Source organism: Lycorma delicatula, chromosome 1 (genome assembly GCF_047948215.1).
Source record: "Lycorma delicatula isolate Av1 chromosome 1, ASM4794821v1, whole genome shotgun sequence".
NCBI lineage: Eukaryota > Metazoa > Arthropoda > Insecta > Hemiptera > Fulgoridae > Lycorma > Lycorma delicatula.
In genome coordinates this window covers 394,868,248-394,889,432 of record NC_134455.1, presented here as the reverse complement: position 1 = coordinate 394,889,432, position 21,185 = coordinate 394,868,248, and the positions used below count along the sequence as shown (strand labels likewise).

The window sequence follows — 21,185 nt, the reverse complement described above, 5'->3', positions numbered from 1 at the left end:
GTATTTAAATCCGTATAAAAATAACTTTCTTCTCTTGGACTTGTACGCTATTGGAATTCTCGACTTCCAAATCAGCTGATTTACGAAGACGCGTTCATCACTAAAACAACCCTTTCTTTCTTTTTCCTGTTTAGCCTCCGGTAAATACCGTTTAGATAATACTTCAGAGGATGAATGAGGATGATATGTATGAGTATAAATGAAGTTTAGTCTTGTAAATTCTTAGTTCGACCGATCCTGAGATGTGAGGTTAATTGAAATCCAACCCTAAAAGAACACCGGTATCCACGATCTAGTATTCAAATCCGTGTAAAAATAACTTTCTTCTCTTGGACATGTACGCTGTAACTCTCGACTTCCAAATTAGCTGATTTGGGAAGACGCGTTCACCACTAGACCAATCCGGTGAGTTTCACTAAAACAACCCGGTGGGTCAGATCCTAACCAGACCTGTCTTATTACTAAGAGATGTAAAAAGTTAGAGGGCAAAAGACGACTCCCATTAAAGATCATCCGGGCTTTGAACGGGGGGGGGGGGGAGAGTGACTGGTGTAGCGACCGGAAGCATTACAAGGCGGATATCTTCCCCTACGGGGTCGGGATGTCCGTCACTCTGTTATTTGTATATAAAAAGTTCGGATAGACGAATCACATTAATATTTTGTAAGCGTCTTGTTAATAAAGTTTCAAAATTAGCACAAAATCAGGACAAAAATACCTTCGCAAATTACAAAATGGCCATTTTTAATTTTTTTAATCCGTTATATATTCATAAATATTAGTTTTATCAAAATTTATGATATATACAAAAATATGGAGCCTTTTTTTTTTTAATAAGATGACATTTTATTTTTTAAAATCGGTTAACATTTAGTCGAGTAATAGGAGAAAATTTATGTTGTAATATTGTGTCAAGTCTATTATTGTGAGAGAATTATAAATTAATTTGAGAGTAATTTACAATACTAGAATTAACAATACATATAAACAACTAATATTTCATAGAATTGAACGTAAAGTGGAGGAAATGAAAACAGACACATAATTACAACATCGATTTTCTCCCATAACTCGACTATTTGTTAACCGATTTAAAAAAATAAAATTTCATTTTATTCAAAATAAAAGGGTTAATGTTTTAGGGATAACATACATTTTTAAAATTAAATATTTATGGAGATATAACAGATTGAAAAATAAACATGGCCGCCATTTTGTAATTTGCGAAGGGATTTAAGTCATGATTTTTTGCTAATTTTAAAACTTTATTACAAAGACGCTTACAAAATAGTAATGTGATTCATCCATCCGAATTTGAGATATAAATTTTTATATAAAAATAAGAAAATGGCGGACAGCAGGAGAACGAAGCAGAAATTGCCATTTTTCCTAATCATATTTTTTTTTTTTTAGTTTTACAAGTAGAATCCGAAAAAGTACAGCCAACCCACCATTTTAGAAACACTCTGTATTTTTATTGTTTTAAATATATCTGAGATATTGTAGGGATAAAGTGTCGAGTAAGAAAGAAACGAAACATTAGGGAAAGCGGCAAGTAATACTTATGTTGAAAGCACACAAAAGAAAAGGAAATATTAAGTTAAAGGCTGTGGCATATTGACGACTACATTAAAAGGAACAGCAGAAGGAGGAAGGAAGCAAGAAACAAGAAGGATTAAGTTAACAGATTAGGCGAAGATTATAAATTACAAAGAGATCAAGGAGAAGACTTGAGACAGAAATGGATTGAGACAAAGGTGGCTTAAGGGACATGCCGACGGCTGAATACAAGATAATGATTGAGAACTATTCTTTTTAATAAAGATTGTGTTTAACCATTACGTCAGCATCCTGTATCAGCATAGTATTTAACAGTAAAAAAAATATGTGATGTAAACACCACGTGACTTCCTTGTACGCCTATTAAATTACATATACGCATTTTTTGCTGCCCTTCATTTAAATTTATGTCGTTTGAAAGTAAGATACAATCACAATACAATTCTTTAATAAAGTGGACAGTTACACGATTGCTGAAATATTTGTTTTTAATGATATCGAATATTTATACAATTATTAATTCATGAAATATTAGGATACAGTAAAAGTCCCTTGATTACTATTTAAATAAATGGAAGTCTTACATCTATCTAATAGTATGGATTTTAAATTATTATGATGTAACCATAAACAAAATGAAAAAAAAAAACGAAACTCGAGAAGTTTACAAAATTTTATATCGATATATATTATCAAGTAGACTGAAACAAATAACATAACATATATAAAAATAAGACATCCTTAATTATAATTTTCAATTAGTATTAAATAATCAGATGTTTCATCAAATCTGATGTGAACACCACATGACTTCCTTGTACGCCTATTAAATTGCATGTACGCATTTTTAAAAGTACATAAAATGTTATTTCAATAATAACTTGCGATTTTTTTCATATATTTTTATTTCTATTATCGAATTATTTATTGTAATTTTATTTACAATCGGAAGTTAATAATTATAAATAAAAGTATAAATTTAAATTTAAAAAAAAGACGGAAATGAAGTCGGATTCAAAATAATGTGTCTTCCCCTTATAACATCCAAATATTTCATTAATTAAAATTTTATTTGGCTATAACTCTGGAACCGATGAAAATATGTACCACTTATCATATATCATTGAAAAACCCTCAATGAGGACTTAATGTTTACATTTATTACAGTTAAGAAAAAGTCCAAAATCCAAATGTTTTGGATTTTGGGCTTTTTTGGCCACTTTTGGTCATGTCGTTTACAATCAAAAGGTAAGGTATATAACTAGATAAAACAACAGTCCTAAATCCAAAATTTCAACATTCTACGGCTAATCGTTTTTGAGTTACGCAAGACACATATGTACAGACGTCACGCAGAAACTAGTCAAAATGAATTCAAGAATGGTAAAGATGAATATTTCCATTGAAATCTGAAAACCAAAATTTTTCGCGATCAGAATGCTTCCTTTAATTTGTACGAGAAGTAAAAAAGAAAGCAGATAAAACTTATTAACCGATAAACATGAATAAAATGATTTGAATATATTTTGGATTTTGAGCTTTTTTGGATACCTTTGATTCAGTTGATTGCCACCAAAACGAGAAGTGTATAACCAGATGTTACAACAGTCTTACACGCAGAATATCAACATCCTACGGTTAATCGTTTTATAGATATGGGACATACATACAGACGTCACGCTGAAACTAGTCAAAATGGATTCAGGGATCGGCAAAATGAATGGATTCCTTTGAAATCTGAAAACCGAAATTTTTTGCGATCTCAATACTTCCTTTACTTCGTACAAGGAAGTAAAGATCATTTTAAAAATTGATGAAAATCAATGGTGTTGTATACCACTTTCAACGAATAGATAATGTGAAGGAAAATAAATGCAGCATATACGAGTATATGAACCTACCACTTGGTCTAGCGATGAACGCGTCTTCCCAAATCAGCTTATTTGGAAGTCGAGAGTTAAAGCGTTCAATTCCTAGTAAAGGCAGTTACTTTTATGCGGATTTCCATACTAAATCGTGGATACCGGTGTTCTTTGGCGGTTGGGTTTCAATTACCCACACATCTTAGGAATGGTCGAACTGAGACTGTACAAGACTACACTTTATTTACACTCGTACATATCATCCTATGAAGTAATACCTGAACGGTAATTCCTGGAGGCTAAACAGGAAAAAAAAAGTAAAAAAAAGGACGATGTATGAATATATAGCCATGCACGATTTTACTTTTCCGACTATAATTCTTATTGTTTCTGCAAAAGCATAGCTGTGAAAAAGTATAGCGATCAGCCATAATTTTGGATGTCGTACGGTTTTGCATAACGCAATCTTTTAAGTCCCATTTAGTTAAAAAAATACAAAAAAAATAAATTCTGTATACAGAATTAACCGAAAAATCTTATACAAAAACCCGTTAACCAAAAAGGTAAAACTCGGTACGAATATGGGCTGATCGATTCAACCCCATTACGTTTTTCTTTTTTCAAAACTAATTAATAAATATTTGTTAACCTTGTAAAAATCTTGTACCGAACTGGTTATAGTTATAACAATACATAATTAAAGAAGTAAACAGTGGTACCCGCGTATAGGCACTGTGGAACAGCAGCACCCCTATTTCCACCTGTTATTATCGATAACATTTAATATAATGAGTTATTTTTTCTTTAATTATTTCTTTATACTTGTACAATATATAATCCTTAAGATTAATGTCAGTAGCTATCCCTCAGTTTATGAAAAAGATACAAAAACTTTTTGTGTGGAACTGTGCGCTTTACAGTTCCAGCGGCGTAATGTTTGGCTGTTGTGCGCATTCGAATATAAGAAGCTGTACGCGAGGCTGCAAGAGAGCACTGTCGCTCCCGCAGTGCCGACCACATACTGATGGAAGGTAGTTTTTTTTCCGCGTATATGGAACGTTCCTTGTTCGTCCCCTTTTCTAGTTTAGTCGGTGGAAGGAATATGAAAGCGGTTTAGTTTTTTTTTCAATAGTGATTAGAAGATGGTGGAAAGTAAGGGCTCTTTGATCGCCAAACCTGTCCAAAAACATGATGGAAATACAGAAGAGAAGATAATTAGTAAAAACTAATTATGAATTTGTTTCTGTGTACATAGAAATTTAAATTAATCACCGTCGGACTATAATGTTTTTAAGCGGACATTTTATTAAGTTATCTACTAATACTAAAAAATATTTTCTGTATTGAGATATTATTAATTTTTCAGTTAAACCGAATACAATTTTTAAGCACGATGTGCATAAAAACCGTGTACCATATTCTTGAATGTGATAAAGTGTACGATTAGATTATTATCCTGCTTAAAGGTATTCTATATGATTCAGTTCTTTTTTTCGATTCTTTTATTTAACAGAAAACTTTAACCGTAGCCTAATAAAGGCTCAGAAAAAATTTTTCTGTAGCAGCACATCCGCTAATTTTAAGCAACGATACGCCACTGGTACAGAGAGAACACGAAGAAACCTGCAACCCGATCGCAGTAATTTTGTTTTTTTTTTTTTATTTTTTACCTTGATGAATTCACTGCAGTAGTTTTATTACATTGGAATATGTAATTATAATTATTATAGCGTATTAAAAATGTCACTGACCGAGATTCGAACCCAGGATCCCCGGAGAAAGCCCGTGACGTCATCATTTCATCATTGACATCGGCAACACACTTATTTACTTATTTCATTTTAATAAATGAAACTATAAAATGTATTTATCGATCTGTAAAAAAATAATAAATAACAGAATACCTACAGAAAATTCAAAATTAATAATTTTACGTTCCAGTCGGTATACGGTGTCGTTATTTTTATTGAAAATCTAGGTTAAAGTCATAAACCGAAAACAGCACTCATCTACGGATCAGTGACAGTTGTAACTTTTATTAGCTTCATAAATGATCTTGTAGAAATGATTCGACCGTTAATAACACGAAAGGAAAAAGAGATTCCTGAAAAAGGAAGAAATAAGAGGAAAGATGTATAATGACGGAAGGAACAAGAGCGAGTGGTTTTTCCAAAGGATGAAAGGATGATAGAGAAGGGGAAAAAGAACCGCCTCATGAATTTCATAAGAGTAAAGTCGATTGATTTGCTAAGACTGAGAAACCCTCCTTTTAATAGAGCTGATACCACGGTTGAAACCGATTCGAATTGTAATTCCAACCGACTGCTAAACTTAATATTTTATTTTATTTTTATTTATTTATTAAAATATGGACCGCTTAAACAAGAAAAGAAACACACTTACATTGCTATTTTATAACATCAAAAAATGAAATTACCTTTAGCTGGCAACGTTAAACAAACGTAACTCCCTTACTTGAACAAATCCAGTACTAATACGATGTAGCCTTTAACCAGTGGCGGCTCGCGTATAGGCACTATGGAACTGCAGCCTATATACTTTTGATATTATCGATAACATTAAATACAACGAATCCTTTTTTCTTTAATTCTTTCTTTATACTTCTACAATATATAATCCTTAAGCTTAATGTCAGTAGATATCTCCCAATTTATGAAAAAAAACCGAAAATGTTTGTAAGGAACTGTACGCTTTACAGTTCCAACGGCGTCATGGTTGATTGTTGTGCGAATCCGCACATTTTTTTTTGTCTTCACTCATTTGACTGGTTTGATGCAGCTCTCCAAGATTCCCTATCTAGTGCTAGTCGTTTCATTTCAGTATACCCTCTACATCCTACATCCACAACAATTTGTTTTACATATTCCAAACGTGGCCTGCCTACACAATTTTTCCCTTCTACCTGTCCTTCCAATATTAAAGCGACTATTCCAGGATGCCTTAGTATGTGGCCTATAAGTCTGTCTCTTCTTTTAACTATATTTTTCCAAATGCTTCTTTCTTCATCTATTTTCCGCAATACCTCTTCATTTGTCACTTTATCCACCCGTCTGATTTTTAACATTCTCCTATAGCACCGCATTTCAAAAGCTTCTAATCTTTTCTTCTCAGATACTCCGATCGTCCAAGTTTCACTTCCATATAAAGCGACACTCCAAACATACACTTTCAAAAATCTTTTCCTGACATTTAAATTAATTTTTGATGTAAACAAAATATATTTCTTACTGAAGGTTCGTTTAGCTTGTGCTATTCGGCATTTTATATCGCTCCTGCTTCGTCCATCTTTAGTAATTTTACTTCCCAAATAACAAAATCCTTCTACCTCCATCATCTTTTCTCCTCCTATTTTCACATTCAGCGGTCCATCTTTGTTTTTTCTACTACATTTCATTACTTTTGTTTTGTTCTTGTTTATTTTCATGCGATAGTTTTTGCGTAGGACTTCATCTATGCCGTTCATTGTTTCTTCTAAATCCTTTTTACTCTCGGCTAGAATTACTATATCATCAGCAAATCGTAGCATCTTTATCTTTTCACCTTGTACTGTTACTCCGAATCTAAATTGTTCTTTAACATCATCCGCACATACGAAACCGCATATACGGCTGAGAGGGATACGGAGCACTGTCGCTGACACATTGTCGACCCCGGCATGCTGATGGAAGATAATTTTTTTTTACTCCGTGTGTGCCTGTAAGATGATTTTTTTTTCGCTACTCCTCTAGATCGGTTCGGACTGGTGGATATAACTCTACCCAGAGGAGTGTCTGGTTACTCTAACGAGAGCCTTCCCACCAACCGGCTGTATATCCGGCACGGTAGGTCGGTTCGCCGGTCAACTCTTTTGAGGAGTCTTTATTGTGCCCTTTCTTGACGCCGTGTCCGGACATATCTGACCAAAACACAGCGCCGGGTGTTTTCACTTTTGTTGTGCCTACCATCCCCTGGAGTTCCCCTCTGGGAACTCCAGGGGGGTTTCCCCTGGTTCCCCCTCTAACCAGAACCTGGTTCTCTAACCAGGTTAGGCTGGCATACCTGGGCATGCCAGCCCTCAACTCGGGCTGTCCTCCCGTTCCTATACTAATAGCCCCGACGCCGCTCCTCTTGATTTTTACTCCTGATTACCTCCGTGGCATATGTGTTGACTCTCCTCCAATGTTCCTCGCTTTGTAACATATAGTTCACGTGTAATCTATTTAATATATTCTTACTTTCGGGACTATTAGCAAACTCTGTATAAGACTAATGGAATCAAATTATAATGTTTTTCTCAATGTTTTTCTAGATCTTGAAATTTTATGCTTTGCTTTAATAAAGAATTTATTTTTACGATTAAAAATTCTGAAAGATATCTGCTCACATATGTATGTCGGTCTGCATATTTTAGCCGACTTCAAAATATATTATGCGGATACCTCATCTACATCTTCCTTGTACGCCTAATAAATCACATATACATATTTTTAAAAGTACATAAAATTTTATTTAATGATATTTTCTTTTCATGATATTTAAGAAATATTATTTAAAATATAAATCTGGACGGTCTTTTGATCGTTTAACTATCATAAGCAGTAAATGAAGAAATAGTGTTTATGATACTCGTAATTACAATTATCTCTCTGGTAAGGCGTAATATCAATCGTATACTGTTTGCTCTTCAGATTAAAAGAATCTGGTGGTAATATACTACAGGTTATTTCTAAAGTAAAGACCGTTCACTGTAAAAAAAATCATTCTGGAAACATTATAATTTTTTTTATTTCTCTTAAACTACATACCTTACACTACTTCTCTATATAATCGCCACATGAATTAAGACATTTGTCGTAGCAGCAGTTGCGATATACCCTCGTCATATTCTTCTGTCGCCAGTCCATTTAGCTACTGATTAACACCGTTTTCAAGTTCATCGTCACCCGCGAATTACTCATCGGTCAAAAACATTTTCAATTTCCCAAACAAATGATAATCAGAAGGAGCTATGTCTGTACTATATGATGGGTGATCGTAAATTTTCAATCGAAATGTTCTCAGTAAATCACCAGTCGGACTCGCAACATTTGAATATGAATTATCGTGCAGCAGAACGACGTCATCGGTCAACCGAACACGTCGCCGATTTTGAATGGCGGCGTAGAATTTTGCAGTAGGCTTCTGCATTTACACATCTCATGATATCGATTACCATTATACCAAACCGATCCGAAAAGACTCTAGCCATCAATTTGCGTTCCTTGAACGCAAACGCTTGACCTTTGTTGGTTTGGTTGTTGATTGAGAATAACGCTATTCACATGACTGCCTTTTTCTCTCTGGCATGTAATACGAAATCCATTTATCATCGCCGGTAACGATTGAATTAAAGGGACTCATCACCTTTTCCTGTGTAGCTCATCAAAAATTTCAAATCTATTCGACATTTTTTGGGACGTTCCGTTAAGACGTGCGGCACCCGACGTACACAAACCTTTCTGAAGCCTGGTCATGAACAATGCGACCAATAGCAGCTCTTGAAACATTAGGAAAAAGAAGGACCAGGTCGGAAATTGTTGAGCGATTATCTTTTCTGATTTCATCATCGACGCGTTTCAACAAGTCCTCGGTGATTATCAAGGGTCTACCCGAACTTTCTTCATAATGCACATTAATTCTGTTATTTCTAAACCTTTCACACCATTTTCGGACGTTTCGTTCATTCATAATATTATCACCGTATACAGCAACCGCCTATAAATTTCACCCGGCTTAACGTTTTGTTAATTTAAAAGCCGTATTACTCCAAGTATTTCACAATCGGTGGCAACATAGATTTTCCTATTCATTTCATAACGTAATACTACAACGCGACAACTTACAGACAATGCAATGCGAACAATACTAATGTGGCCATGAACGACGCAGGTTTACCAACCTTAAGAAGAAAAATTTCCCAGGGGTCATTACTTTAGAAATATCCGTCGTACTTATCAGCGAGCGTATTTTTTCGTTAAGTATCAAAGGGATTTTATTCTCTTCACAAATTAATTTTAAATTCATAAATATTCACAACAATCTACTATTAGTTTTACGGATAAATTATTATTATATTTTTTGTTTTGATTAAATTTAGTTTTTTAACAATATTTTAGAAACTATAAGATAAAAATCTAAGTATAGCTTCTTTTTTTTTTCTTCAGTCATTTGACTGGTTTGATGCAGCTGTCCAAGACTCCCTATCTAGTGCTAGTCGTTTCATTTCAGTATACCCTCTACATCCTACATCCCTAACAATTTGTTTTACATATTCCAAACGTGGCCTGCCTACACAATTTTTCCCTTCTACCTGTCCTTCCAATATTAAAGCGACTATTCCAGGACGCCTTAGTATGTGGCCTATAAGTCTGTCTCTTCTTTTAACTGTATTTCTCCAAATGCTTCTTTCTTCATCTATTGGCCGCAATACCTCTTCATTTGTCACTTAATCCACCCGTCTGATTTTTAACATTCTCCTATAGCGCCGCATTTCAAAAGCTTCTAATCTTTCCTTCTCAGATACTCCGATCGTCCAAGTTGCACTTCCATATAAAGCGACACTCCAAACATACACTTTCAAAAATCTTTTCCTGACATTTAAATTCCTTTTTGATGTAAACAAATTATATTTCTTACTGAAGGCTCGTTCAGCTTGTGCTATTCGGCAATTTATATCGCTCCTGCTTCGTCCATCTTTAGTAATTCTACTTCCCAAATAACAAAATTCTTCTACCTCCATAATCTTTTCTACTCCTATTTTCACATTCAGCGGTCCATCTTTGTTATTTCTACTACATTTCATTACTTTTGTTTTGTTCTTGTTTATTTTCACGCGATAGTTCTTGCGTAAGACTTTATCTATGCCGTTCATTGTTTCTTCTAAATCCTTTTTACTTTCGGCTAGAATTACTATATCATCAGCAAATCGTAGCATCTTTTTCTCTTCACCTTGTACTGTTACTCCGAACCTAAATTGTTCTTTAGCATCATTAACTGCTAGTTCCATGTAAAGATTAAAAAGTAACGGAGATAGGGAACATCCTTGTCGGACTCCCTTCCTTATTACGGCTTCTTTCTTATGTTCTTCAATTGTTACTGTTGCTGTTTGGTTCCTGTACATGTTAGCAATTGTTCTTCTATCTCTGTATTTGAACCCTAATTTTTTTGAAAATGTTGAACATTTTATTCGAGTCTACGTTATCGAATGCCTTTTCTAGGTCTATAAACACCAAGTATGTCGGTTTGTTTTTCTTTAATCTTCCTTCTACTATTAATCTGAGGCCTAAAATTGCTTCCCTTGTCCCTATACTTTTCCTAAAACCAAATCGGTCTTCTCCTAACACTTCCTCCACTCTCCTCTTAATTCTTCTGTATAGAATTCTAGTTAAGATTTTTGATGCACGACTAGTTAAACTAATTGTTCTGCATTCTTCACGTTTATCTGCCCCTGCTTTCTTTGGTATCATGACTATAACACTCTTTTTGAAGTCTGACGGAAATTCCCCTCTTTCATAAATATTACACACCAGTTTGTATAATCTATCAATTTTTATCACCATTTAAATCTTTTAATGCTCTCTTAAATTCAGATTTCAGTATTGTTTCTCCCATTTCATCCTCCTCAACTTCCTCTTCTTCCTCTATAAAACCATTTTCTAATTCATTTCCTCCGTATAACTCTCCAATATATTCCACCCATCTATCGACTTTACCTTTCGTATTATATATTGGTGTACCGTCTTTTTTTAACACATTATTAGATTTTAAATATGTACCCCAAAATTTTCTTTAACTTTCCTGTATGCTCCGTCTATTTTACCAATGTTCATTTCTCTTTCCACTTCTGAACACTTTTCTTTAATCCACTCTTCTTTCGCCAGTTTGCACTTCCTGTTTATAGCATTTCTTAATTGCCGATAGTTCCTTTTACTTTCTTCATCACTAGCATTCTTATATTTTCCACGTTCATACATCAGCTGCAATATATCGTCTGAAACCCAAGGTTTTCTACCGGTTCTCTTTATTCCGCCTAAGTTTGCTTCTGCTGATTTAAGAATTTCCTTTTTAACATTCTCCCATTCTTCTTCTACATTTTCTACCTTAACGTTTTTACTCAAACCTCTTGTGATGTCCTCCTCAAAAATCTTCTTTACTTCCTCTTCCTCAAGCTTCTCTAAATTCCACCGATTCATCTGACACCTTTTTTTCAGGTTTTTAAACCCCAATCTACATTTCATTATCACCAAATTATGGTGATAGTAAGTGAAGTATAGCTATCAATGAAAAATTAATTTTGTAGCATTGAAACAGGATTCAAATCCAGAACTTTCCGAATTAAAGACCGACTATTATTTTTATGGTTACTCATGAATGTGTCTTTCTTTTTATGTAGATATAAATTTAATCTGTTTATCCATAGTAATATCTTCAACTACTTTTTTTGTATACTAATTATTAATTTATAAATAACAGGAGTTTTTAATACAAAAAAATAAAAAAATAAAAAAATAATTTTGAGGTTTGTGTTTTTTGTGTTTGTCGCTTTTGTTGAAAAGAATTCCACACATATACCTAAGCATATTATATACGTAGAACTTCATCGCTATACCTATGAGCGTGTGTGTGTGTGTGTGTGTGTGTGTGTGCGCGCTTTCTTCTTTTCTTGCACACTATTTTTTTGATTTTATTTCTCATAATTGAAAATATTTATTGATTTGCGTAGCCAAAATTAACTTTTTAATTTACAATTCCACGCTCATGGCGCACAGATGCGTTTGCATCTCTGCAGAGTACTGTTGACATGACACTGTGTTGTTCATGTAACCTAAAATATCTAAATAAACGATTAGGTAAAGTGTTGCTCAATTGAATTTATTATTAGTTTTCTTTTTTTTCTAATACATTTTATAATAAAACGTAAAATTTAATTAAAAGGTTTATTTTTATTAACGTCAATATTGTAAAATATTAATTCATTTGACACCTTCTATTATTAGTGAAATATTATTACAACCTTTAGAAACACTCTGTATAAATCAATTTCTAAAATGTTTTCAAATATAAAATCGTTTTCAATTTTATAATTGATTTGATATATTTTAGATAATAGTAATAAAAAATCAAGTTAATGAATTTATTTAAAAATTCTACTATGTTTTTGAAAGAAAAATCTGTCAAGGGTGAAGCAGAGAAAATTATGACTTTTTTTTTATGAAACGTATACAGTAATTTTATTACTATAATATATTTCAATTTATCATAATCAATTTTTAACTTGATTTATTTAAAAGTAAATAAAAATTCTGTGATAACGTGAGAAATAAATTGAGATTTTTTCTTTTTTTTTAATTATATATTATTATTATTATTAATCGCTGCATTAAATCGTATATATTTTGTCTTTGTTTACATAAAATTTAAGAGAGAGGGATAATTTGAATAATAAATCATTTTATCATCAAAAATTTTGATCTATAATTACTTGCTTGATACGGATAATCGAACTGTGAACTTTGATTATAAAATTATTAAACAAATTTTGTTTAACGAATTAAAATTTATTAACTAAAATTACATTGTAAAATGACAAAAAGAAGAATTAAAAATATAAAAAAATTTCTCGAGAGAGAATCTAAAAATATATTTTTGATTTCGTTTTAAGAAAATTTACACCACCAAATTTATTACGTAACATAGTCGACTGTCCGTGAACGAAACATAAAAATCATTTCATTATTAACTCGGTTCACCAAAAATTTGTTTTTAAACGAAGAGAAAAAAATAAATGATCTGTTAAGCGACCTTAACTCAAACTTCTATACTAAAATGAATTAGGAAGTCCCAGGTTCGAGTCTCTTTCTTTCATTATTTTTCCTGTTTAGCCTCCGGGAATTACCGTTCAGGTATTACTTCAAAGGATGAAATGTATGAGTGTAAATGAAGTATAACCTTGTACAATCTCAGTTCTACCATTCCTGAGATGTGTGGTTAATTTAAACTCGACCGACAAAGAATAACGATCTATTAATCAAATCCGTATAAAAGTAACCGCCTTTACTAGGATTTGAACGCTGGAACTCTCAGACAGGTTCGAGTCCCGGGCAAATATAACATCTTTTTTTACCCTACCCAATTTCCACCGGGAGATTGAACATTGTTATTGATGTCCGTCCTTTCATAAAAAAAAAACTAAAATAGATTAAACATAACTATTAAGTTTTATTTGAAAATAGATTTGCAATTTATTACATCAAATAAAAAAAAACTGGAAAAAACTTCAATGTGAATATCAGATGTGGAAATTACATCTGATATTCACATTTGATTTCCTTTTACGCCTACTAAATTACATACACATATTTTTTTGCTGCATTTCATTTAAACTTATTTCATTGAAAGTGAGATACGATCCTCCATCAGTTTAATAAAATAGACAGTTACACAATTGTTAAAATATTAATTTTTATTAACATGAACCTTTGCGCATATCTGTTGTGCAGAGTCTCTAGTATGGCCTTCAATCACGCCGCGTCACTTCGTTTAGTTCTGAATACGTAGCTAGCATGTAACATGTCTACAAAAATAGCATCTCCCGCAAAGTGTGAAGTGCGTGCGGTAATTCGATTTCTTCAGGCTGAGGGGTGTAATGCGGCTGAAATTCATCGACGAATAAGTTATGTGTACGGAGAAACTTCAATGAGCGACAGCAAAGTGCGACAATGGTGCAGGAACTTTAAAGCAGGACGTACAGATGTTCATGGTTCAAGCGGTCAGGGAAGGAGCGAATGTCAACCAAAGATCTTGGTTAGCGAGTGGATGAGGCAATTTGAGGAAATCGTCAGTACATAATTACTGTATTTGTGATTCGTTTCCTGAAATTTTAAGGTCAGCTCTCTACACCATTGTGAGTGAGAAACTTCAGTACCGCAAACTGTGTGTAAGATGGGTTCCCAAGATGCTAGTCAACCATCACAAAACAATGAAAATGGACGCTACAAGCGCTACCACAATGAAGGATAAGATTTTTTGAACAAAATTGTCACAGGGGACGAGACACGGGTCCATTTCGAAACTAAAGAAACAAAAGAACAATCCAAACAGCGGATGCATTCTCATACTCCCAGTAAACCAAAGCAGTTTAAGCGAACCTTTTCCAACAAAAAGCGTACGGCTACTGTGTTCTGGGACCGGAATGGAGTTCTCATGGTGGAATTCATGGAACGCGGCACGACCATCACTGCAGCCTCATACTGCGTGACTCTTCAACGTCTACGAAGGGCGATTCAGAATAAGCGGAGAGGAATGTTGTCATCAGGCATTTTCTTTCTCCATGACAATGCTCGGCCGCACACTGCAGCTGTAACAAAGAAGCTCCTGCAGCGTTTTCATTGGGAAGTGTTTGATCACCCACCGTACAGCCCGGACTTGGCACCATCCGATTTTCACCTCTTTGCTCACATGAAACGCCGGCTAGGAGGACAACATTTTGGCACAGACATCGAGCTGCAGACCGGCGTAGAAACACAGGCGGCTCCGTTCTATGACGAGGGTATTGGAAAGTCGGTACCAGGCTACGACAAATGTCTAAATCGGAGTGGCGACTATGTAGAGAAATACCGTAACTATGCAAGTACTTCTTATAAATAAAAAATCTGTTATTTTCACTGTGGTTTTAATTTCGTGACAATCGGACCTTGAAAAACCTCTCGTAGTTTGATGCGGCTGTCCAACACTCTTTATCTAGTTCTAGTCGTTTTTATTTCAGTATACCCTCTACATCCTACATCCCTAACAATTTGTTTTACATATTCCAAACGTGGCCTGCCTACACAATTTTTCCCTTCTACCTGTCCTTCCAATATTAAAGCGACTATTCCAGGATGCCTTAGTATGTGGCCTATAAGTCTGTCTCTTCTTTTAACTATATTTTCCAAATGCTTCTTTCTTCATCTATTTGCCGCAATACCTCTTCATTTGTCACTTTATCCACCCGTCTGATTTTTAACATTCTCCTATAGCACCGCATTTCAAAAGCTTCTAACCTTTTCTTCTCAGATACTCCGATCGTCCAAGTTTCACTTCCATATAAAGCGACACTCCAAACATATACTTTCCAAAATCTTTTTCTGACATTTAAATTCATTTTTGATGTAAACAAATTATATTTCTTACTGAAGGCTCGTTTATCTTGTGCTATTCGGCATTTTATATCGCTCCTGCTTCGTCCATCTTTAGTAATTTTACTTCCCAAATAACAAAATTCTTCTACCTCCATAATCTTTTCTACTCCTATTTTCACATTCAGTGTTCCATCTTCATTATTTCTACTACATTACATTACTTTTGGTTTTCTGTTTATTTTCTTGGGTAGGACTTCATCCATGAATTTCATTGTTTCTTCTAAATCCTTTTTACTTTCGGCTAGAATTACTATATCATCAGCAAATCGTAGCATCTTTATCTTTTCACCTTGTACTGTTACTCCGAATCTAAATTGTCTTTAACATTATTGCTGTTATTGAATTATTTTTTATTCTAAAATTTCTGATACATTCAAAATTAAATAACTATTAATCAATCAATAAATTAAAATTTAATAACAGTTAAAAAAATGGGGAATGAAGTCGGATTTGAATAGATGTGCTTTTCCAATGTAAGAACTAAATATTTTATTAATTAAAATTTCATTTGTCCATAACTCTGGAACTAATGAAAATAAATAACACTTATGAATATCGTTGAAAAGCTCTCAAAAAGGGGAAATTACTACACTTAAGAAAAAGTAAAATATCTAAAATGTTTTGATCTTGGGCTCTTTTGAAAACTTTTGGTTCACGCGATTGGAGTCAAAATCGGAAATGCACAACTAGATGAAACAAAAGTCCTAAATCCAAAATTTCAATATCCTACGGGTAATAGATTTTGAGTAATGGATTCTAGGATGGTCAAAATGGATATTTCCGTTGAAATCTGAAAACCGACACTTTTCGCGATAATGAAACTTCTTTTACATCGTACAAGGAAGTAATTTCTTTGTCAAGGTGAAAACTTTGCAAATGGTCTTTTTTGTTTGTCTCAAAACATTTCTTATAAAAACTAGCAACCAAAAGAGTACCAGATTATTTAACTTATTTTACGGTAAAAGATATAATTCCTTGACATTTCTCCCGCCACCATACCATTCGGTCACCCTAAAAAATAAAACCGAGTTTTTGTGCCACAAACAGCTATTGAGCCTCGAATAGTTCAGCGACCAGTGTTCTAACTAGCTCCTAGAGCTAACCTAAAATCGTGAGCGAAATAAGGGTGGTACCCACTCACTTGCATTCCACCGCCCACTTGTCATATATTACTTAATTGGATAGGCGCACCCCGTCAACTACTATAACATATATGACTATCAATAATTAAATTTATGTCGTCAAAGGCAGCAATTGGCTGCCAAGCCTAGGCCGCTGAATACCAGCAAGTACCTATCCACCATTAAAGCGCTTGGAGCCTTAAACTGACTGGTAGCCGGCCATATCTCTCGGTTAGCATCCTACAGCAGCGCGGTAGGAGTCTCCTCCCTTAGGTAAACTACTGATGTCGGTTGAACAAAGCAACCGCATCAAGGAATTCCCACACGGTCCGACAATGCGGCTTTCGTCATATTGACTCGCCGCTTGTGAGCGGCCAATTTTCCCCTTGACCTTTAAGTTCAAGGGTGGCTTGTGTTCTGAACCCCTAAGAGCAGGGCAGTCGAACATCATGTATTCGTTTCCCTGGACCTCCCCGCAGACGCACAGCTCATTAGCTGCCAGGTGGAATCGGTTTAAATTTACATAAGTAGAGTGCACTTGGGCTCCCGTTGCCCTTAAAAACGAAGGAGAGCTATACCATCCCCTCAGATACTGTATAAATCTATATAAGGTCCTTTCCCTTAGTCGTGGCGTGCCATTCTTGCTGCCATGCTTCCATAGCGAGGCTGTAACTCCTCCTCAGCAGGCGGGAGATGGGCTACTGTTCGAAATTTAGAACCGGTGCATCGAGATTACCGTACCTCTCTGGTACAGGCCCGACTTGAAATCGCATTCCAAAGACCTCGACCTTAAGGCCTGTTCGCAATTTCCACATCGCCGCCGGAATTTTCACCAATAAATCGATTGGGAGAGCCATTCCCAATACAGTGGTAGCCTCGTAGGAGGTTGTTCTAAAAATATCAGTGCATACAATTAAGGCTCTGCGCTGGGCATTCCTTAAATTTTGAATTTTTTTTTTTTTTTGTCTTCAGTCATTTGACTGGTTTGATGCAGCTCTCCAAGATTCCCTATCTAGTGCTAGTCGTTTCATTTCAGTATACCCTCTACATCCTACATCCCCAACAATTTGTTTTACATACTCCAAACGTGGCCTGCCTACACAATTTTTTCCTTCTACCTGTCCTTCCAATATTAAATTTTGAATAAGTGATTCATTTGTTTCCAACCTATGCATATTTATGAAGGTTATCAGAGGTGCAGCTATTTTTTTTTAGTAATATTTCTTTCACAAATTATAAGTTACGAGGGAATAATAATGTGTACAGTATATAATTTTTATTTCTTGCAATAGAATATTATTTTCTATAATATAATATATATATATTTTATGTATAGTATAAGGAATTAACTACTGAATGAAATGAAAAATTTGTGATAATAAAATGATTAATAATTCTTGAATGATTGATTGAACACTGTAAAAATTTACTCCCTATATTCTGTCACCTTAATAACAAATTCAATACGATAAATTTATAACTAATCATATTTTAACAACGAGCCTTTTTTAACATAGAACTTCGATTCATCGATGAAGAAAATATTAATAATAATAAAGTTCATTATGGCCACGAGGACTTATAATTATTAATATTATTATAATTGTTATTTTTATATAGATATATTGCATTAAAAAAGATTGACGTAATTGATTTACGTATATATATATATATATATATAAGATATCTAATTTATTTTGACTATTTTTATTTACTTTCTTATAAATAAAACAGCGATGAAAAATATTTTTTGAAAAGCTAATTAAATTATAATGTTATTTCTTTGAATTTTTAACCAAAATTTTGAAAATATAAAAAGAAAACAGTTTAAAAAACCTTCAAAGAGTTAATATCAAATGTTTAGTCCTCCATCGAATAAAACTTACAAGGAAAAATTAAGTGTAAAAATAAAGAATTAGGTAAAAACCGTTTTTATGTACTTTCAATAAAAATTTGAGATACGGGACACATAGTGACTATGTGACCAATTATAATCAAAAATAAATGTTCCAGAATTCAGCAGTTATCATCCAGAATTTCATAAAACTATTAATCCAGTTTGAAGATATCAAGCAAAACGATATTTGATGAAAAAATCTGATGTGGACATCACCTCCTTGTATACATTTTTTTATTTTTCCTGTTTAGCCTAGGGTATTTACCGTTCAGATAATACTCAGAGGATGATATGTATGAGTGTAAATGAAGTGTAGTCTTGTACAGTCTCTCCAAACGACACTCCAAACATATACTTTCAAAAATCTTTTCCTGACATTTAAATTAATTTTTGATGTAAACAAATTATATTTCTGACTAAAGGTTCGTTTCGCCTGTGCTATTTGGCATTTTATATCGCTCCTGCTTCGTCCAACTTTAGTAATTCTACTTACCAAATAATAAAATTCTTCTACCTCCATAATCTTTTCTCTTCCTGTTTTCACATTCAGTAGTCCATCTTTGTAATTTCTACTACACTTCATTACTTTCGTTTAGTTCTTGTTTATTTTCATGCGATAGTTCTTGCGTAGGACTTCATCCGTGCCGTTCATTGTTTCTTCTAAATATTTTTTAATCTCGGCTAGAATTACTATATCATCAGTAAATCGTAGCACCTTCATCTTCATAGTCACATATTATGACATCACATCTAATACTGAAGAGTGTGAATCTTCATGGACAAGATTAATTATGTCTGTGCAGGTCAAAAGATGTTAACCCACCAGGTTGGTCTAGTGGTTAACGCGTCTTCCCAAATCAGCTGATTTGGAAGTCGAGAGTTACAGCGTTCAAGTCCTAGTAAAGCCAGCTATTTTTACACGGATTTGAATACTAGATCGTGGATACCGGTGTTCTTTGGTGGTTGGGTTTCAATTAACCACACATCTCAGGAACGGTCGAACTGAGAATGTACAAGACTACACTTCATTTACACTCATACATAACATCCTCATTTATTCTGTGAAGAATTATATAAACGGTAGTTACCGGAGGCTAAACAGGAAAAAGAAAGAAAAGGTCAAAAGATGTTGGAAGTCGAGATTTCGAGCGTCAGTTATTTTTACACGAATTTGAATACTAGATCGTGGATACCGGTGTTCTTTGGTGGTTGGGTTTCTTTTAACGACGCATCTCAGGAACGGTCGAACTGAGACTGTACAAGACTACACTCATACATATCATTCGCATTCATCCTCTGAAGTATCACCTGATCGATAATTACCGGAGGCTAAACAGGAAAAGAACGGTCAAAACATGTAGCTGAATACAGTACTGATTTCATTTGTTTTGTTTTATTTTATATATAAAGCAATACATATGTACAAACACCATTATATCATTTTTTATAGCCTCCTTGACCACCGTTAGGTATTGCTTCAGCGGATGAGACAAATGATAATTTTTTAGCGTGTGAAAATGCCACGCCTGACCGGGATTCAAACCCGGGACCTCCGGGTGAAAGGCCAAGACGCTACCTCTCACGTGACGGAGGCCGGCGAATTGCATCATACTTCGTTTCACCAAGTAATATATTTCTACCAATCTTTTCATCAGTTAATTTATAATTAGTTCAACACCAGTGCATACAATTAAAGCTCTGCGCTGGGCACTCCTTAAATTTAGAAGCAGTGCTCTATTTCTATCCAACTAGAATTAGATGTGTTAAATAGGATTATTATGTTTTTTTTTTCTAAATTGTCTGTTCCAATATAAGCAGTTCGGATAGTTAGATATTCCGGGAAATAGACTTTCGCATAATCAGTGTTCCAATGTATTCGATTTTATTGTGTAACTAATAATTATATTTTAAAATAAATTATAGAATATATTTTTGAGAAAGGATTCTTATTTTTTTTCTTTACTTTAATTTTAAACACCTCTAAGGAAATATCACTAAATCGTTCGAAAAAGCAATTTTCAAAATATATTTGCATATTCTCAGCAGTTGAGGCTCGCGTATAGGCACTGTGGAACTGCAGCACTCCATATTACCGCTTGATATTACACATAAAATTTAATACAATGAGTCCTTTTTCCTTAAATTCATTCTTTATACTTGTACAATATATTATCCTTAAGCTTAATGTCAGTATCCAATCCCTGATTTATGAAAAATACAAAATTCTTTGTGTGGAACTGTGCGCTTCACAGTTCCAGCGGTGTGGTGTTTAACTGTTATACGCATGCGCACATAGGAAGTTGCACACTAGGGAGAAAGAACAATGTCGCTCCTGCGGTGCTCGAACCTGGCGTGCTGGTGGAAGATAGTTTTTTTTACTCCGCGTGTGTAAGGAACGTTCCTTGTTCGTTCCCTCTTCTAGTTTAGTAGGTGGAAGGGGTATGAAAGCGGTTTAACTGTTTTTTCAGTAGTGATCAGGCAAAAAGCAAGGACACTTTGACAGCCAAATCTGTTCTAAAACACGCTG

The 21,185-nt window shown here is 34.1% G+C and overlaps 1 protein-coding gene across 1 annotated transcript in view; it reads right to left on the bottom strand.

Moving 5' to 3' along the window:
• LOC142318475 (lachesin-like) overlaps positions 1-21,185 on the bottom strand; it is a 903,759-nt gene that overhangs the window by 460,218 nt on the left and 422,356 nt on the right. The window lies entirely within an intron of this gene.